The following is a 16379-nucleotide window of genomic DNA, read 5'->3' as shown; positions in this document are numbered from 1 at the left end:
AGCAACTTGAAATCTGAGGATCGTGGTTCGAAGCCAGCCCGGGCAGAAAAGTCCATGAGACTCTTATCTCAAAGAGTAAAACCACCGGGCTGGGGATATGGCCTAGTGGCAAGAGAGCTTGCCTCGTATACATGAGGCCCTGGGTTCGATTCCTCAGCACCACATATACAGAAAACGGCCAGAAGTGGCGCTGTGGCTCAAGTGGCAGAGTGCTAGCCTTGAGCAAAAGGAAGCCAGGGACAGTGCTCAGGCCCTGAGTCCAAGGCCCAGGACTGGCCAAAAAAAAAAAAAAAAAAGAGTAAAACCACCAAGAGGCAGAAAGTTGTAGAGCTCTAGCCATGAGCAAAACACAGCAAGTACAAGGCCAAGACTGGTACTTACTAAAACAAATCTCATGGACTTTCCTGCCCAGGCTGGCTTTGAACCACAATCCTCAGATTTCAGCAATCTTAACATGTAGGATTACAGTTGTGGGCCATGATTTAAAAAGTCTTTCGTTGGCTCCTCTCGTCTTTACCTTCCTTTTCATTTATTGTTTCTTGTTTTTATTTCATATATACCTATATATGTATATGTGTGTATACATACACACACACACACACACACACATATATATATATAGTTTTTGTTCTGTGTGTTGTTGTTAGGGCCCAGTCACTCACCTTCAGTTTTTTACTTTTTTTTTTGTCAGTTGTAGTTGTGGGGCTTGAACTTAGTGCCTAGGCGCTGTCCCTGAGCTCTTCTGCGCAAAGATAGCCATCTGCCACTTTGAGCCACAGTGTCATTTCCAATTACTTGGAGATAAGAGTCTACTGAGGACTTTTCATCCCAGGCTGGCTTTGAACTGTGATCCTCAGATCTCAGTCTCCTGAGTAGCTAGGATTACAAGCTGAGCCACTGACTCCTGGCTCATTGTTTTAGATCAAAACTAACAGGCTCTACAACTTGGGCCACACTGTTTCATTGTCCATGTGTTTTTTGGTTTCTTTCTTTTTTTTTGTTCAAAGGCAGAAGGAACAAAAACTCAACTCCTGAGTTGTTTTGGGGGAGTGGGTTTGAAGTGAAGGTCTGGTGAGGCTCCCTGAGGTGTTTTCTTTGTTTTGTTTTCGTTTTTTATTTCAAAGCCAGCACACTGTACTACTTGAGCCTCAGCTCAACTTAAGCCTTTTGTTTTCTGGTGGTTAATAGAAGACAAGAGTCCATGGGAAGCCTAGGACACTACACAGTATCCTAAAATCTTAGGATTAGAGTTCGAAGCCAGCCTGGGCAGGAGAGTCCTTGAGACTCTTATCTCCAATTAACTACCTAGAGGCAGGAAGTAGAGCTCTAGCTTTGAACAAAACACTTCAATGTCAAGCCCACCCCTGACACACAGGAAAATAAGTCTCATGGAGTTTCCTGCCAAGGCTACCTTCGAACTGCAATCCTTCGATTTCAGCAACTGGGAGCAGCTTGTATTACAGGTATATCTAGATTTAAAAACCTTTAGTTGGCTCTTCTCTTCTTTTACCATCATTCATCCATTTATTTTGGTGTGGGTTCTCCTGCTTGCTTTTAGAGCCTGGCCAATCTTGCTGAAGTCTAGCATGCTCTGACTTTAGCCACAGCTCCACTGTGTGTGTGTGTGTGTGTGTGTGTGTGTGTGTGTGTGTGTGTGTGTCAGTGTGAGTGCTGGTAAATAACAGATAAGGGTTGTATGCTAGTGTATGCTACCACAGAGTCCTGAATTGTGCTGATCTTGATTCAATGTCAGCTGGTAAGAAAAGTCCACGAGAGTCTCATTTCCAGTTAACCTCCAAGAGACCAGAAGTGGTTGAGAGCTGCCTTTGAGCAGAAACCTGTAGTTCAATCCCTGAGTTCATATCCCAGAACTGCACACACACACACACACACACACACACACACACACACACACACACACACACACACGTGAAGTGAGCTTTCCTGTTCTGGCTGGTTTCTGACAGTGATCCTAAATTTCAGTCTTCTGAGTACCTAGAATTCCATGTGTGAACCACCAGTTTCTTGCTCATTTTATCATCTTTAATTGATTTTTGTGATGCTCTTCCACTTCAATATTTTTATTTCTTTATGTTTATGTAGTGGCCTTAGTGCTAGATCTCTGGCTGTGGGCCCTTTTTCTTTGCTTTTTCTCTCAAGGCTGCTGCTTTACCACTTCAGCCAGGGCTCCACTTGTGGCTTTTGCTGATTAGTTGGAGATAAGAGCCTCGTGGTCTTTCTTGCCCAGAGACTCTTATGTCCCATTTATCTCCACCACCACCACCAAAAAAACAAAAAGTCCAAAGTTTATTTGTGGCTCAAGTGGTCAAGCCTGCTAGCCTTGAATTAAAAAACAAACAAACAAACTTGGAGGTCCAGTTTTGGCCCTAATTGTATGCTCTGCTTGATTTATGCAAAACAATAAAACCCAACTTATGGACAGTGACCAGGTAATGATTCCTGAAATCATCTCCCACAGGCTTTTGAGATATAGGTGGTCATTTGTGTCAGCTGAGGAGAGCTTAAAAAGCAAGCTTTATGGGCAAGTTGTGTGGGATTCAGCAATCAGGAGCCATTGGCAGTGCTTTTCCGAGAAGGACTCAAAACTCACTGTTCATCATTCCAAAATGGTTCTTACCTGTGCAAGGAAATGATAGGTGAGAAGGAAGGAATGTGGGAAAATGAAGAGGCCTCAACAAGGTAAGGAATGTTAACTTCAGATGAAATAAAACACAGGTGATATGTGTGCAATCCAAAAAGGGACACGTCTCCTATATTTGAGTCCCAGTTAATTGTTAGTGAAACAAACCAATGGTGAGGAGTAGAACCAATTATAGTGTTCAGGAAAAGGAGGCACACGGCAGGCAAGACAGTTCCCTAACCTCAAGGAACATTGAACACACAGGAGTGAAAGGGTTTGGTTTAGACGACAGGATAGGAACAGAACCAAGGAGGACTGCGACATACCCCTAGTAGGATCCCACTGACACCAAATCTAAAGCTGAGTGCCGGGCTCCAGTGCCTTTCGCCTGTAATCCTAGCCACTCAGTAGGCTGAGGCAGGAAAGTCCATGAGACTCTTATGTCCAATTAGTAAAAAGGCAGAGGTGGTGCTGTGGCTCAAGTGGTAGAGCACCAGCCTTGAGCAAAAAGGCTCAGGGACAGCAGCCAGGCCCTGGACAAGCACAAAAAACAATACTCAAAACATTTCATGCAGTAATCACGTGCACACTTACACACCTGCACACAAGTGAAGGAAAGCTGGCTCTACTTTATTCTTTTGAATAATTTCTTATTGTATTTTACTCTTTCTAGTTAACATTATGAAAAGATTCATGGGGTTGGGATGTAGCTCAGTTGGTAGAGTGCTAGCCAGAGCGAGCAAGAGGAGAGAGACAGACAGAGAGACAGACAGACAGAGAGAGGGAGTGAGGGAGGAAGGGAGAGAGAATGCTCATTATTGCCTACCACTTACATTTCAAGATTTAAATGGCACAAAATGAAAAGTATGGGTAATGGAGAGGAGTACATATGATCAGCATTCTTTCTATACATGCATAAAGTGTCATAATGTAACCATTATTTTGTACAACAAAAATAGTAGTAGGTGTTACTACAATTTTTTAAAGAATACTTTTCCCCAAACAATTCCTTGTAGGTCAAGCTCTGAGCCAATTCTCCTGAGCCCACGCCGAGGGGACCTAGAGATGCAACCAGCCTGGACTATTTATCAGTGAAGATATAAAGGACTTTTAACTCCCCTTCAGTCTGCTCTCCCGGTGGTGGGTCTCTCTCTCTCTCTCTGTCTCTCTCTCTCTCTCTGTCTCTCTCTCTCTCTCTCTCTTTTCCTTGCCTATCATGGGACTTGAACTCTGGGCATGGCTGCTGTCCCTGAGCTCTTCAGATCAAGGCTAACTGCTCTACTACTAGAGTCACAGCACCACTTCCAGTGTTCTTGTGGTTCCCTGAAGATAAGAGTCTCATGGACTTTCCTGCCCGGGCTGGCTTTTAACTGGGTTCCTCAGATCTTAGCCTCTGCAAAGACTACAGGCTGGAGCCACCAGTGCCTGGACTCTCTTTCTTTCAATGCTTTCCTTTCACTTCCAAATAAACTATACTGTTTACCTTAAATAATTTCCTGCCCTTTAATTCTTTAATGAGTAATAGTGTCCTCCCCACTCCCTTGAAATGGTAAAAACTTAGCAACTCTCTGTAAATGATAGAGACTCTAAGATGGGAAGCTTATCTGAAAGGAAGCACCAAGCTCACCCATTGTAGACCCAGAGAAATCTCCATAGTTTAGAATACTAAGAGACCTCCATATGAGCTGGTTGCTTAAGGGTTTGAGGTTGCCAGAGGTGACCACTTCTGTTCTCCCAAAAAGAATTAAAGGGAGCAGGTAACAGCTGCCATTGTTTTGTAATTTTTTTATTATTAATATAAAAAAGATATAAAGGGCTTTTGTGCCCATTAGACCTAATGTAGGCCCAAATCCTGCCTCTCTTGTTTGTTTCATCATCAGGAAAGAAAGGCTGAACACTCAGTTTGCTGGTTTACTGCAGAGATCCCCCCCGCAGCCAATGGGAATAGAACTAGACAGTGTGCTTGTGAAACATGGTATTGGAAAAACCCTCATGTTATTAAAGTGATCTTATACGATGTTGGTGCCTTATAGATAAATCATCTGGATAGCGTCAAGACAAATTGAATCAGACATAAGGTCATTAGATATGTCTTTTTTTTAAAGTGATGGTTTCAGTCAAATAGATTTAAAATAAAATACATTATCTGTTTACAAGGAATATACAGGATGACAGAGGTGGGAAGTACAAAGCACAAACATGAAGGTTACGGTTCATACAGAATATACAGAAGTACCTGACATTCGTGGTCTCAGAAGTTGCACGACGTTTGCTGTTTGTTCAGCATCTCCCTACATTTCCTTCTGTGGATACTCGAGCTGAGTTTGAGCTCCCTCTACAGTGTTTCTGAATTTATCCCAATAATGACCAGGACACACCAAACGAATTCATCTTCCATCAGGTTTATTTACAGTGAAGGTTTTTCTGATGCTAAGGGTTGGGATGTGAAGATATGTCATTCTTGAAAAACCTAGCCTGAAGTGAGTGCTGGTGCTCACATTTGTCATCCTAGCTACTCAGGAGGCTGAGATCTGAGAACAGCAGTTCCAAGTCAGCCTAGGCAGGAAAGTCTGTGAAACTCCTATCTCCAATGAACTCCACAGAAATAGGGAGAGGAGAGTTGTGTGTGTGTGTGTGTGTGTGTGTGTGTGTGTGAAGTAGGTGAAAATGAGGGAGGGTGCAATACTGTTCAAAAAGAAATGTACTCATTACTATGTAACTGTAGCCCTTCTGCATATCACCTTTACTTGAACTAAAAAGCTAGGGACAGTTCAAAAGTCAGGACCAACACCCCGCCCCCCCCCCCCCCCCCCCGCCGTCCCCAAACCTAACTTGATATTCCTGAGATTCCTATTCTAAGTGGGCCAGATAAGCAACCAGTGAGTTGTCTGTAATTCCAGAACATTCTGTAATTCCAAACATTGCCTGTGGCCAATTAGCCTGCGATTGAGAATTTTTTCCCATGTAAAAAATAGGTTTCCCATCTAGACTGGGCATGTGAGTGGCATAGCCATCTCTTACTCTTTCTCCAAGTTTGGTCATCACTGGAAGAATCACAGTGCTAGGAATATGTAGGGGAGAGAGAGAGAGACACACACACAGAGAGAGACAGAGACAGAGAGTGGGGGCCGGGTACACGCGTAGGTTTGTAGGTAGGTTGAGTTGGGTTCAGCCAAAATATCGGGGTGCTATGTGATGCTGAAGTTCAGACAGGAGGCCTGTTGTGAACTCTGGCCAGTGTGACAAGCCAGACCCCTGGCTTTCCCTCTCTAGTTTCGGGGCTCCCTTCCACTCTCAACTCCCACTAGCTGGGATATTACCCACGCTTTCCTTAGGAAGCTCTTCACTCACCTGTTTCAGAAAGATGACTGCGACCAGATCTTACCCTTCCCTGGAGAAAACTACTGCTACCAGGGAAGGGCAGGTTTTGTGTTCTGGAAGTTTCAAACTATGTGGATGAAGATGAGCCGGGCTATCTCGTCTTTCAGGGGGCTCAATGCCCCCCCCCCACTTTACTCCGTTCATATACACGAGCTTCCTTCCTCAGGGAGCTCCTGTAGTCTCCCCTATGCCATTCTAGAATGGCCTGCTACTAGTTGCTGTCTCTTTCTGATCTCATGAGCTTCAGAATTCAAGGGACTGACAGTTTCTGGCTCAGCCTCTTCCTCTCCACGAGTCTTAATTGCCTCTACCCGGGTGGGGTCTATTCAAAGAAATATTCTAGCCTGCTGATGTTGTCCTTGAGCAAAGGATAATGTGGCTGCTAGGCTAGCTCACATGATGGCTAGAACAGTGCTGTAGATACAAGGACAGGCAGTGTGGTGACATGACTGGAAGTGGAATTGTATCCACTAGGAAGTGTTGAGCCAGGTGCCAGTGGCTCACGCCTGTAATCCTAGCTACTTCAGGAGAGTGAAATCTGAGGATTGCAGTTCAAAGCCAACCCAGACAGAACATTTCATGAGGCTCTTAGCTCCACCAATTGACAAAAGTGCTAGAAGTAGACCTATGGCTTAAGTGGTAGATCGCTAGCCTTGAGCAAAACAACTATGAAGTTTGGAAGGTATGCACTGCACCTTTTGTGGTATGGCTACCCTCTGATTGTCCCTCCACTTCCTGTTCTGTGACTCCCAGTCTCTGTAGGCTGCCAGTGTGTCTACTCAAGACTCCCACTATTTGAAGAACCATTCCCATAGCTGCCACACTGGCCCTCCCCTCCTGCCCCCAGCCCCCAGGGCCTCCAAGAGAAGGCTGGTAGGCTCTCTCTGGATGCCAGGTTCCTCCTGTGCAGTATGGCACTGCTTGTGACTGTTCCAGTGGTTTTCCCAATGTGATCTGCCCTAGGAGTAGGTTCAGGAATTCCTGCACCACACCTGTGCAGCTCGCTTCTTTTTTTATTTTTGCCAGTCCTGGGGCTTGAACTCAGAGACTAAGTACTGTCCATCGCTTCTTTTGCTCAAAGCTAGCAGTCTGCCTCTTGAGCCACAACACCACCACTTCTAGCTTTTTCTGTGTATGTGGTGCTGAGGAATTGAACCCAAGGCTTTATGTGTGCTAGGCAAGTACTCTACCACTAAGTCACCTTCCCAGCCCTCAGGTTAGTACTTTTGAAAGCTTATATGAAAGTGGTGAGTAGGAAATAGAAATCTCAGGGGGCCTGACTCAAGAAGTAAGCTCTAAAGCCAGATAGAGTGGTGAACATCGGCAGTTCTGGCATTTGGAAGGCTGTGATGGGAGGATCTTGAATTCAAGGCCAGTTTGGCTTACACAGTAAGACCCTGTCAGGAAAGAATGAGAGGTAAAGAGAGGAAGAAAGAGTAAAGAAGGAGGGGCTTGGAGATGTGGCTCAGTTGGTAGAGTGTTAGCCAGTGAGTGAAAGCATCAAGTACTGAGTTCAAGTCCTGGCCCTCTTCCCCCACAAAAAAAGGGGGAGAGGAAAACAAAGAATTAAGCCATTATAATAGATGTACCTCTGAGGACAGGCAGTTATCAAACTGACCATAAGCAGTGTTAGCGTTAGGAGATCAACTCAGAGTCTGTGTATAAGCAATCTATGAAGATAGGAAGATATTTAAGTGTCAATTTTTGGGAAATTTATTTCACAAAACTATTTCACTTAAGGATGGTTTTTGGTCCTGTGACAATGCAAAATTTATGTATAAGATAAAAGACTTATTGTAAATACATTTTGTTGGGAGCGGGCATTTGTTTATTATAAAATTCAGCAAGATAAAAATATAATTACAGCAGTTATTGTCAAAAGATGTAATTCAGAGGTCAAGTTTAAAGATCAAGGCTCTTACAAGAAGATGAAACTGCTAGATACATATGAAGAGAACGGGTTAAAAGTTACTAAAGTGGTGGCAGTTCTCCCCCTCCCCCCTTTCTAAAAAACTAGCTTCATAGCTAGGTGCTGGTAGCTTGTGCCTGTAATGCTAGCTATCCAGGAGGCTGTGATCTGAGGATTGAGGTTCAAAGCCAGACTGGGCAGGAACACCTGGGAGTCTCTTACATGTAATTAACCACCAAAAATCTGGAAATGGAGCTGTGGCTCAAGTGATAGAGGGCCAGGTTTGAGCACAAAAGCTCAAAGACAGCACCCAGGTCCTGAGTTCAAGCCTCAGCACTGGCACAAAAGAACAAACAAATGAACAACAACCAAAGGCTACCTTTACAAAGTAACAACCAACACCTATTTAATTCTAAATTACTTAGTGGCACTATAACCTGGAAGACTGGCCATCAATTATATACATATTTTTGTTGGTTCAGAGGCTTGAACCTAGGACTTTAAGCATAGCAGGAAAGTACTCTACCATTGAGTGATATTCCCATCAACTCTCCCTTTGTTTGAGACAAAAAGTCTGTGCTATATAGCCCAGGCTGACCTTGAACCTACTCTTTCTATGTGCTAAGATTATCAGCATGTACCACCATACCTAGCACCTAAAATTATGTTTCTAAAATATATGCAGGATACAGTGGAGTAGCCTACACTTAACTGTAAATACAATACTATTTGTGCAAGCTTATAGATTGTTTTCAGTATTTTGTTTTTACTACAGCACTGTTTTCTAGCACTTGGATTATTATCGGTGTTCTACTTTAGGGTTCTAAACACTGACACCCCTTCTGAGAACACAAGAAGTAAAAATCTTTAATGTTAACAAGCCCCAAGAAATGACCTCAAACCTGCTAGATTAGGGCAGGAATGGAGTTCAGTAACTGAAGATCTGAGGAACATTCAGGAGACTACCCTTCCACAAGGTATTTTTTTTTAAAGATTTCTCATTATTATTATTATCAGAGAAACATTGTGGAGAGGGAAATAAAGTGTCCTACGCTCTAGGATATGCTAAAGAGCCCTTGTTCTCATAACCATGTGTATGAAAACTATTTTCCTTACAGAAATACATGTCTAGGAGCCAAGGCAAGCTTTGGCGAAATGATTGGTAGCTTTTGTTTGTCTCTGGAGGTTTCCATGGAAACAGCCTGAGACAGAGAAGGCAGCATTATCATCTGGCTGTGGAAGCTCACCGGTATCACTTCTGGTGAGTCTTGACAGTGAGACACACAGGTTCAAGTAATGCTTCCAAAACCAGGAACTGAATGAAGCCACATGAAGTGCCAAATGGAGCACAAAAGTTCAGGGACACTGCCCAGGCCCTGAGTTCAAATCCCAGATCCATGACACATACACACGTCTCATCTCATGCTAGGTACTGGAAAACAGTGTTTTCCAAATTTCAGGTGCCCAGTAATAGATGGGAATCTTGTCACAATGCAGATTCCACAGGTGGGCTGGAGGGTCTCCCCTGAGATCTGGTGAAGCTGAGGCTCACATCATTCATTGACATCATCACTGTTGACATCATCAGCCTTCAGAGGGAGGGAGGAAGGGAAGGAGGGAGGGAGGAGCACAAGACACATGGCTTACCTGTCTTGGAATCCCTGTTCCCTAACTATTAAGCCAAATTTTTTTTACCAAGAGCGCCAAGGAAGCTTAAGAATCATTTGGTCAAACCTGCTATTGACAGGTGGGGACTCAGATGCCCTGTGATGGGGACGCCCTCCCCCTCCCCCCAAACCAGAGTAGAGCTCGAGATTCAGGTCCCTTTTGCTTTTGTGCAATCCCCAGAGATTAGTTAATTTCCATGATGGGACCAGTGAGGGCTCTGGGAATGTCTGAGGTTGCTCAGTAGGTCTCCTCTCTCCAGTAGCCCTAAATGAAAATGTATTTATTTGGGTGGGGGGAGGGGAAGAGAGTGTTGGTTGTGGGGCTTGAACTCAGGGCCTAGTTGCTGTCCCTGGGCTTTTTTGCTCAAGGCTAGCACTCTACCACTGCGAGCCACAGCTTCACTTCCAGTTTCCTGGTGATTTATTGGAGATAAGAGTCTCATGGACTTTTCTGCCAGGGCTGGCTTTGAACCATGATCCTCAGATCTTACCCTCCTGAGTAGCTAGGATGACAGGCATGAGCCACCAGCTAGACTTTAAAAAAAATTAACCACAATTATGCTTGAGCAGTGTTTCATGTTCCATCAAGAGAGAACCAGTCTCAATGGGAAGAGAGGCAAGAAAATGCATTCATCGAAAGCAACAGGGTTATTAAAAATCTACCAGATCGTATCAACCGACAAAGCCCTAGGCCATTCCTCCTAGTTAAAAGATAGGGGATCAAACATTTAGAGAGGTGTTTTAAGAGAGACTAGCACATGCCCAAAGGCTCCCTCCACCCCTTTGACAAAATCCAAAGGACTGAAAGAAAATTACAGAGAAGGTTAAGAGTCTCTCTCTCTCTCTCCCTCTCTCTCTCTCTCTCTCTCTCTCTCTCTCTCTCTCTCTCTCTCTCTCTCTCTCTCTCTCTCTCTCGCATTGCTCTGTATGAACCTGAGTTTTCCCCTCCAGGGAAGAAGTCCTCACACCCGAAAAACACCACCTTTTGAAACGGCCCCGGGCTAGGTGACATCAGAGAGATTTGGGTTCAAAATTCCTTACTGGTCCAGGGCCACAGTCTACCTCCCCATACACCCCTTCTACCAACCCAAGGCCTAGAAATCAGCCGGCTGCCTGGAGCCTGTCTATACTTACCCCTAAAAAATGATGGCCTTGTCCTAGTTGCCCAATGTGATAGCATTGAAAAACAAACAACTTGCTTGTTGCATTCTGGGGTCAACCCCCCCCCCCTCCAAAGAAAAAAACCACCTTCAAAGTCACTCCTGTCTAGACTGTGCCAGGATTGATTATCAGAGCCTTGCCCTGATCGAAAACTCAGGGGGGCGCAGTCATTTGCGTTAATGTATTTAAAACAGAATTATGTCTAGAGGCCTGGGATAAGAGCAAGGATCGAAAGAAGGTGGGAGGAGACGCCAGTTCTGGATAGTTTCATTTCCACACCAAGGGAGCAAATGGAGACTTATGCCTACTTCTGTTTCCATGACAACCTTGGGCTTTGGTCCAGCCCTCACTCTGTTGGAAGGCCACCAAGTGAGAGTGTTTTTGAGGATGTTTGCAGAGTCTTAGCCCAGGAGATGGGAAACTAAAGGAAAAGGAAGAGAGGCAGCTGGGTGTGGGAGGATTAGGCCTATAATCCTAGCTATTCAGGAAGGAGATCTGAAGAGTGTGGTTCAAAAGCTAGCTTGGGCAAGAAAGTCTGAGACTTATCTCCAATGAACCACTAGAACTTCAGAAATGGCGCTGTGGCTTCAAGTGGTAGAGCTCTAGTCTTGAGCAAAAGAGCTCAGGGACAGCAACCAGGCCCTGAATTCAAGCCCCACAACTGACTGGCCAAAAACAGTAGAAAAGGAAGAGAGGAAAAGGACTCACAGAGAGAAGAGGAAATGTAGCAGACAGTTTGCTAATTCCCAGGGCCTCTAACACATGCCCAGCCTTGGGCTGGGGATATGGCCTAGTGGCTAGAGTGCTTGCCTCCTATATACATGAAGCCCTGGGTTCGATTCCCCAGCACCACATATACAGAAAATGGCCAGAAGTGGCGCTGCGGCTCAAGTGGCAGAGTGCTAGCCTTGAGCAAAAAGAAGCCAGGGACAGGGCTCAGGCCCTGAGTCCAAGCCCCAGGACTGGCCAAAAAAAACAAAACAAAAAAAAAAAAAAACATGCCCAGCCTTAGGAAGACTTCACAAAGCAAAGGAGGTTAATTGAATTGGACTCCAGGGACAAAACAGTATAAACAGTCCTTGTTTCTAAAGAACCGCATTGAGCCAAAGGTTCATGTCTGTAATCCTAGTCAATCAGGAGGCTGAGATCTGAGGATCACAGTTTGAGGCCAGCCCAAGCAGGAAAGTGTTGTGCCAAGTCGCAAGACCACCACCAAGAAGACCACTGAGACTCAGACATTTCCGAAATGCAAAAGCAAGGCAAGGCTTTATTTAAGCGAGCTGCAACTCGGGCCTCATCCTACCCACCGACACAGCGGAGGTTAGGAGGAAGCCCCGAGCTGTGATTACACAGGGCTTATAAAGGCAAAGAACAAGGTTACAACAATCAGGTGTGCAAGCAAGATTAGGACACAGGTACAAATCTGATTGGCTCAGGGTTTAATTCTAAAATGGGATTCACGTGTCTGGCACTTCAGAAAGTTCCTGAGATTTTTGTTTCCAATTAACTGCCAAAAAGTGGAGCTGTAGCTCAAATCGTAGAGTACCAGCCTTGAGCAAAAACAAACCACAGGGACAGTGCCCAGGTCCTGAGTTCAAGCCCAGGAGTGGAACTAGATGGATAGATAGATAGATGGATAGATAGATAGATAGATAGATAGATAGATGAGAGAGAGAGAGAGAGAGAGAGAGAGAGAGAGAGAGATAAACACATCTAGGTAGGCCTGGACCTCAATTCGAGCTGCCTTTCCTGCCTTGTAGCCCCTTGGGTCACGATGCCTGAGTTCTGGAAGAAATCATGTGATTTTCACACCTTGTCTCTACCTTCTCCTTAGAGCCAAGCCTTCAGGAAATTTTCTGAGATTTGTTTTTGTTTTGCCAGTCCTGGGGCTTGAACTTGGGGCCTGGGCACAGTCCCTGAGCTTCTTTTGCTCAAAGCTAGCACTCTACCACTTGAGCCACAGCACCACTTCCGACTTTTTCTGTGTATGTGGTACTGAGGAATCGAACCCAGGGCTTCATGGATGCTAGGCAAGCACTCTACCACTAAGCCATACACATTCCCAGCCCTAGCTTTTCCAATCCTCTTTGACAAAAAGTAGCAAAGGCTGCAGAAAAAAGCACCACGGGAGCAGGGTGGCTTAAACCACTGAGGCTAAAATGCTGATTCCAAGGCATGAGCAACTCAGAGGGAAAGATCTTTCAAGTCTCTCTCTCTCTGGCTTTAGAGATGGCTTCTCCATATTATCCTTCCACCACCCCCCATTCTTTGTCTTCTCTCATATCTGTCCATATCACTTTTTCTTTATTCATATTCCTATGTCCAAATTTCTCCTTCTTTTAAAAAGATTAAATTGTTATTATAAAGGTGATGTGTAGAGGGGTTCCAGTTACAGAGTCAGGTAAGGGTACATTTCTTTTTGGACAGTGTCACCCCTTCTTTTGCTCTCTTCCAGCTTTTCCCTCTCATCCCCTCCCCTAAGTTGTATAGTTCATTTTCCACATAGTGTTTAATGAGTACCACATCCGCATTTGTTTTGGTTTGATTTTTGCTGTTTGTTTGCTTGTTTGCAGTCTTGGGGGCTTGAACTCAGGGCCTGGGTGCTCTCTCTGAGTTTCTTTGTGCTCAAGGCTAGTGCTCTACCACTTTGAGCACAGCTCCATTTCCAGCTTTTTGATGGTTAGTTGGGGATAAGAGTCTCATGGACTTGCCTGCCTAGGCTGGCTTCAGCCCTCAATCCTAAATCTAAGCCTCCTGAATAGCTAGGATTATCTGTGTGAGCTACTGGTAACCAGCTGCTTTACAGTGTGTGTGTGTGTGTGTGTGTGTGTGTGTGTGTGTGTGTGTGTGTGTGTGTGTGAATGGAAACCGGGCCTTGTGCAGGCTTACCATTAAGCTCCACTCTCAGCTCTACAGTCTTCATCCAGGATTTTTGCAATAATCTAACAGGATATGCACTATTCATACCTATTGATTTTGTAGATGAATAAATCAACTTGGCATCTGTGGCTCATACCTATAATCCTACTCAGAAGACTGAGATCTGAGGTTGAATGACGGTCAAAGCAAACAAATCCAGGGGATTCTTATCTCCCATAAGGAAAAAAAAAGCTGGAAGTAGAATTGAAGCTCATAGGCTTGAGCTAAACAACAAACAAAACAACAACAAAACAACAACCAAGCAAAAGCACAAAGCCCTGAATTCAAGTCCTGGTCCTGGCATATGCACACATATTTATATATTTATATAATACATTAACTATATATGAACATATTAAATATATTATATATTAAATGTAAACATAAAACATAAAATATCTAATATATTAAATATGTGAAATGTATCATACATTTAAATAGATAGTATATATACATATATAAAATATTTATATAAGTATTAATATATACTGTCGATTTAAATATATTTAATATTTTAATATATAAAAATTACATATATGAATATATAAATTGAGGCTCAAAGAATATGAGGAAGGACCAGGGAACACAGGTAAAATGTCGAGTCTGGAAAACCAAGAGTGAGCAGATCTCAGCTCAGTGGGAGGAAGGTCTGCATAGGTGTCAGGGAAAGTAGCCAGGCCCTGTTTTGATATAAAAGCACTGGAAAGACAAGAAGGCAATGTAGGCTGAGTACCTGATGGCTCACACCTAGCTACTCAGGAGGCTGACATCTAAGGCTGTGGTTCAAAGACAGCCTGGGCAGGAAAGTCCATGGGACTCTTATCTCTGATTAATCACATACACACAAAGCCAGAAGAGCTGTGGCTCAAGTGATAGAGCACTAACCATGAGTATAAAAGCTCAGAGACAGTGCTTAGGTCTGGAGTTCAAGTTCTAGGATGGGCACTTGCATGCGCATATGCACAAACACACACACAAGACAAGGGGCTAAACTGTACTTCTGCACATGGCTGTCAGGGAGGCGCTAGGCATGGCAGCTTGTCAAATTCTCTCTCTCTCTCTCTCTCTATCTCTCTCTCTCTCTCTCTGGGTAGGCCGGGGCACTGTCTCTGAGCTTCTTTTCTCAAGGCTAGCACTCTACCACTTGAGCCACAGCACCACTTCCAGCATTTTCTGTGTATGTGGTACTGAGGAATTGAACCCAGGGCTTCATGCATGCTGGCAAGCACTCTACCACAAAGCCACCTTCCCAGCCCTTGTCAAATCTCATTCATCCAGACCCTAAGGGGCCACAATTCTCCTTGTCTAGCCCAAAGCCTTAGCCAAGAAGAGATCTGGAGTGAGCCGGAGAGGAAAGCGCTCTTAGGAACCTCCAAAGGCTAATTTGCTTAGTGGCCTTTCCAGCAACTGCTAAGCACTGATCAGAGATTCGTAACTACTCACCAAAATGAGCTATTTTGTCACCAGTTCACTCATCTGCCAGGTATGGGCTCAACTTTTGACCAACAAATTCTTTTTTTTTTAGTTTCTTTCTTTCTTTCCTGTTCCCTCAAACCTAACTTTCTAAAGTTGGAGGCATTCATATTCCCATTCTACAGCTGGGAAAACTGAGCCCCAGGTTAGCCTGACTCCAATGTTCTCAGTCCCCTGGGTTTGCAGATATCCAACCTGGTCCACAGTGAGGCTTCTATTCATTGAACCTTGGATGGCTCAACAACCCTGCATGTACAGTGGGTGTTGAATCACTACACAAAGAATAAATGGCCAGGCGCTGGTGGCTCACCTTTATAATCCTATCTCCTCAGAAGGCTGAAATCTGAGGACTGGAGGTTCAAAGCCAGCCAGGACAGGAAAGCCTATGAGATTCTCATCTCCACTTTACCATGAGGCTCAAAGTCGTAGAATGCTAACCTTGAGAAAAAGGAACTCAGGGACAGCACCCAAGCCCCATTCCTAACAAAACAACACAAAACAAAAGAACCAATGGATCAATGTTTCCATCAACCCTCCCCTGGTGTGGAGACCTGTACGATTTCTCTTATCCTGTGCCTGGCACACAGTAGGTGCTCAATAAGTATTTGAGGGGAGAAATTGGCCTTCTGGCCCCTCATGTGAGCGCCACACATAAATTTCAACTCAGGGTACTTTGAAGTGTTTCCCTAAGGGACAGCTGTTTTCTTGTTATCAATGCCCCTACCCCACCCCACCCCGCCCCCAGCCCCTTTTGGCCCCCTGGGCCCATCCAGGCCAGGGTCCTGCCCCACTCCACCCCCCAATGCCCCCAGCCAGAACCTAGATATAAGAATGATGGATGGCCAAGAGCCTGGCCCGATGGGTGCCTGGAGTTTTCTGGGAGCAGGAGCCAGTCTAGTGATTCTAAAGCCCCTCGGAATTTGACAGGAGAGAGCGGGGAGGGGTGCGGGCAGGGTCTAAAGTGTCCCTATCTCCTGCGGGATCTGGACCCCACGGAGGAGGGAGGCATCAGCACCCCCACCAGGCCGCCTTGATCTCTGTCCATGTTGACATGGATTCCTGTCGACAGTGTGGAGGACAGCAGGACTCGCCAAGGGAGGCTTCAGTCCCGGGACTGCTTGCAGATCAGGTATGCTTCCCCTCTGATCACTGTAGCTCCCTTGCCTGTTATCTTAGCTCCTCAGGGAGGCTCAGATGGAAGGATTCACAGTTCAATGCCAGCTTATGT

This window comes from Perognathus longimembris, chromosome 25, assembly GCF_023159225.1.
Source record: "Perognathus longimembris pacificus isolate PPM17 chromosome 25, ASM2315922v1, whole genome shotgun sequence".
Taxonomy (NCBI): Eukaryota; Metazoa; Chordata; class Mammalia; order Rodentia; family Heteromyidae; genus Perognathus; species Perognathus longimembris.
This window is presented reverse-complemented; position numbering follows the sequence as displayed.